The sequence below is a fragment of the Priapulus caudatus genome, unplaced genomic scaffold (genome assembly GCF_000485595.1).
Source record: "Priapulus caudatus unplaced genomic scaffold, Priapulus_caudatus-5.0.1 Scaffold258, whole genome shotgun sequence".
Classification (NCBI taxonomy): domain Eukaryota; kingdom Metazoa; phylum Priapulida; class Priapulimorpha; order Priapulimorphida; family Priapulidae; genus Priapulus; species Priapulus caudatus.
The window spans coordinates 316,397-321,754 of NW_014577319.1; positions in this window are offsets into that span (position 1 = coordinate 316,397).

A 5,358-nucleotide genomic window follows, 5' to 3' on the forward strand; every position below is an offset into this window, starting at 1 on the left:
GTGTGTGTGTGTGTGTGTGTGTGTGTGTGTGTGTGTGTGTGTGTGTGAGTGTGTGTGTGTGTGTGAGTCTGCGCGCGCGCGCGTGTGTATGTGCGTGCTTGCGTGTGTGTGTGAATGCGTGCATGCGTGTACGCGCGCGCGCCCGCGTGTGTATATGTAATCCATTGACGTCGCAACTTTGCAAAACAATGTGCGATATAAAATGCAAAGAATTTCCTGTTTTTGACGTTATAGGTATTAGCACTAGCATGTGCTAAATAGCTTATATGGTTATAATATGATTATATATGCTCTAGTAAGTGCAAGCCTTTGACACTATTCCGCAAGGGATCAGGGCATAACGAATCTTAACCTTAAGCAGACTCTAATTGCTCATTGTTGAATATAACTTATGTATGTATATATAATAGATTAATGTCTCTCATATCTAGACCGTTTAATAAACTATTCCTACATGATTATACATATTTTGTCGAATCATTTTGGGGGTCGCATCTCTTTTTCTATTGAGACAGATAAGAATTTTACCTAATTTGGCGCAAACGAGAATATGTTGGCCCAGTGTTATAGCAGTTTATCACAAGTCTTCGACGTGGCCCACCGTTATAATTCATAAACATAACCATATACCGCTGAGTATGGTGGCCCAGTGTTATAATAGTTTATCACAAGTCTTCGATGTGGCCCACTGTTATAATACATAAACATAACCATATACCACTGAGTATGGTGGCCCAGTGTTATAATAGTTTATCACAAGTCTTCGATGTGGCCCACTGTTATAATACATAAACATAACCATTTACCATACACATGTTCATAGACCATACACCATAGACCATATACACGTCGAAGACTTGTGATAAACTATTATAACATTGGGCCACCATACTCAGCGGTATATGGTTATGTTTATGTATTATAACAGTGGGCCACGTCGAAGACTTGTGATAAACTATTATAACACTGGGCCACCATAATCAGTGGTATATGGTTATGTTTATGTATTATAACAGTGGGCCATGTCGAAGACTTGTGATAAACTATTATAACACTGGGCCACCATACTAGAGCCATTATTGAACATTCTTAGTGTGATGAAAATGACAAGCTGCTTCATTATTGTCGCGCAAAATAGAGTCGTATGACTAGTAAATGTAAATTATTTTAAACTGAATTTAATAAACAATAGAGAAAAATCATTCCTTCAGCATAATACTATATCATATACGATATTATGCCTCCTTCAGACAACTAATCTCTCTTCATTATGCTGATATATTAACTATATTATCTTGCATTAGCACATGTTCGAAGACGAAATTTTAGTTCTCATAACATTACGACCGGTTACGATGATAACGAGTCAACGACCAATAGGTGGCGCGACGTCGCAGTGTTCGTGGCGGGTGAGTTGGCAGCACTGAGCTGTATATAATAATTATGTTAATAATTAAATGCTTTGAAATTCTCGGGGCACTAACATTTTGCGATATTATTATATTGAAACTATTTACCGGATTCTTCGAATACCAGTTATGAGCGTTCTATGTAAATGTCATTATATTTGTCTATGGTAATGATAATATGGTAGAGCATGTAGCAGGTACTTTCAAGCGGATATATGGCCGTGCAAACCAATACGAAACATAAGAATAAACGAGGATAACATTACGGCGTCGTTCGATAATCGAGCCCATAGTTTTTATCTCAAATACGTAATTTCACTATCTTTCGATGAGAGATATATAGCGTTCCACAGGTCTTCTCACCATATTAGCAGACCAACTGCAAAGTGTGAGCAGTTGATCTACGAATCGCAAGTATTGCGCAGGTGGAGACGTCACGTGGAGACGCTCTCAACAGGTAATTATTGTTATTGTTTATTTTATTTTTTTGTATTTATCTAATATTTTGTATTTATTCTATGTTCGCAGTCTTTGTATCATAGGATCGCCTCCCAGGTTGAATCGTTTCGAAATCATATACACAAGTTGATTTGCGAAACGAAATAGGTACTTTATTTAGTGATAAGACGATCCCGTATGATAACAATAATTTCATTAGTGTGCATTTATTCAGAAATGCAATTAGGGCTGATAAATAATGTTAGATGTTACTCTTAGGTTAGCGCACTGGTATCTGAATACGGATGACAGTTCATTGCTGTATGAATAAGGAAACAGATATAGTGATTAGTACAGATAAAATGATGTAATTCATAACGTCGGATAAACGGTCCAGGGATGAGGAATGAGAAATAGATTTTAATAAATCTGTAAACGCACACACGTGAGCACACGAACACGAGCTATCGCTTACACACGTCACTTCACTATCCGAGTAGACAGTTATGCAAAGGTATGATAGTAATTAACCACGACTAACAATGGCATATTAGTAGTAATGGTAATATGGTAGAGTAAGTAGTAGGTAGTTTCAGAATTTCCCAACGCATTGAAGTCACTAATATGAATAAAAATAGAATTATTATCAGGCATAAATTCCCGCTAAGTATTGCATTCCTCAATTAACACTTAACCCCAATTAGATTAGCTGAGCTGTATGTAGTAGCTGATCTAATAAGCAATGGCATGCAAGCATGGGCATAGCATGAAAGTGGAAAAAGCAGTAGTCTCAACTGAAGCCTGTGCTCTCAAAGAACGTGTTTTATTATTACGTGTTTGGGATTTTCTATGTTTATTCGAGACCAAATTGAAACATTTATTCGCCGTCGACGAATTATTAATCGACAAATTATAGTGAATGCTCAGAATGTTGAAAATGCTCCACGTATATCACCACACCCACTCAAAGAGCTGCCTACTGGATGTCGGCTTCACATACAGGTGTGGACTATGCACAGCTGACATACATTGACTTCACATCTGCAAGGGTGCCGAGGAAACGATTAGATAAATGTATGGACAAACAAGCAAGCACAGCTAAGACACCCGCCAAGACACCTGCCAAGAAACCTGCCATCACATCAGACCAGATACCCACCATCGCATCAGAACAGACACCTGCCAAGACACCAGCTAAACCTCTAGCCAAAACCCCTACCTAGACGCCAGTTAAGAAGCCTGTAAACAAGCCCTCTGCAACCAAATGGGAAATGTTTTTTAACACGATCAAGGTTGCCTTGCCTGCCGGCATGCCTTGCAGTGTACTGACGCTACAACCAAGATTATTTGCATGAATTGTCAATGCATTGTACAATGACTGAACTAGCACTGACTACCATCATGGGCGCCGGCGTTGCATTGTAGGTAATTTGAAAATTCGCGGAACTCTCTATGTCTATGGTAAATTCACCTGGAACAATTGATTGAAAAATCAGATGATCTCAGATAGTTGTTTATTATATGCTGTCTCTTCTTTCAAAAACACATTTTTGCACTCCACATAATCGGAACAACTGTTATAGAAGCAAAGTTAGGCGTAAGGTCATTTATAGATCATCGATGATTTATTATTGGTAAAGCAGGACCAGTAATGAGCAGATAACAGGCAATGCGTGCAGCGTATTGCACTTCTGTTGCCGTGACGGTTTCGCGGCTTTACGCAGAGACGCCCAAACGTTATTATATTTTTATCTTTATTTTGTTTAATATATGTTTTTCCTGACTCTAAAATAACCACACATACACCAACCCACGCATGCCCGCGTGCGCACTCACACATACGTGCTTCATCCCGTGCATATAAACTTTGTTTCACAACTCACTCTGCAAAATAGCGCAGAGTAACGCGAAGTTGGTTTAGTAATAGTAACTTAATTGCAGATGGTAAAGTAATAGTAATAGTGCATTTTAATCACAAATAGTGAGATATATTCTGGATAATAATAATAATAATATCAAAGGGCATGTAGTGGTTAGTGATTTGTCAACACAATGACGACAGGGTCCATAATATAATCCAACACATAATCAAGGTCTTATCTCTTACCAGTCTCCTATTTTTAGTAATACGAATTTTAAACAGTTATGTTCTGTGTAAAAAAGTATACTCTTTAATGCTATCTCAATCGGGAGCTATGTTAACTAGCTTACTGCAAACGGGAGCTATGTTAACTAACTTAATTCAAATGGTAGCTATGTTAACTAACTTAATTCAAACGGGAGCTATGTTAACTAACTTACTGCAAACGGGAGCTATGTTAACTAACTTAATTCAAATGGGAGCCTATGTTAACTAACTTATTCTCAAACGGAGCTACATGTTAACTAACTTAATTCAAAACGGGAAGCTTTTAACTTAACTTAATTCAAACGGGCGTATTTAACTAAACTTAACAATTCCAAACGGGACTATGTTACCTAACTATCAAATTATACTAACATAATCACGGGAGCTATGTTAACTAACAAATTAAAGGAGTTTTACATAAATCAGGAGTTATCGTGCTGTTTCCAACAGCTGGCTGGTCATCCAAAGGCAGGTCCAAATCTTTTACACGGGAAGAATGAACATACGATACGGCGTACGGTACCAATGATTTATGAAATGTTATTTGTACAAAGCAGAGATTTATTGGCTGAAGTATTTAGAAGAAAATTGACGCGTAAAGACTAAACCATGCGCGTTACAGACAGACGCAAAGTGAAACACACACACACACACACACACACGACACACACACATCACACACACACACACACACACAGCAAGGCACGCCAGACCGTAGAGAAGAGAGAAAGAGAGATAGAGAGAGAGAGATGAGAGAGAGGAGAGAGAGAGAGACAGAGAGCAGAGAGAGAGAGAAGGTGGGGCACACACACACGCACACACACACAGCACACACACATCGCACAGCAACACCGCAAACTCAAAACGCAACACGCAGCACGCCACGATACCAGCCCGCAACACGGACACGCACAAGCGCAAATATACACGCATTCGACTGCGACACGCACACGTACACGCGCACACACACAACACGTACACGACGTAAACACACACATCACGGATGCAGGGGCGGGACACCAACACACACACCACGCACACCACACACCATCCACACGCACGCGCGCGCGCGCGCGCGACATTCCAAGGGTCTGTCAATTCCTCAAAGGTCGTTCAATTAAGTAATTACAGAAATGCTCGGGACACCTGTCCGCCCACCAAATGCATTATCACACGTGATTTGGTAAGGCAATCGGTAGCTGTCTAGCGACGCGCGACAGGTAGTCGCTCGCCTGTATTCGTGAGCATCTGGGATGAGAATTTCCGAATTATCTTGGAAGCGCCTAAAAGTATAAAATAGCAAACCAATTATAGTCATTGTAGGCAAATACTTCTAGTAAATCAGTGTCTGTACTTGCTAAGGAGCTGGCATTGTTGGGCTGT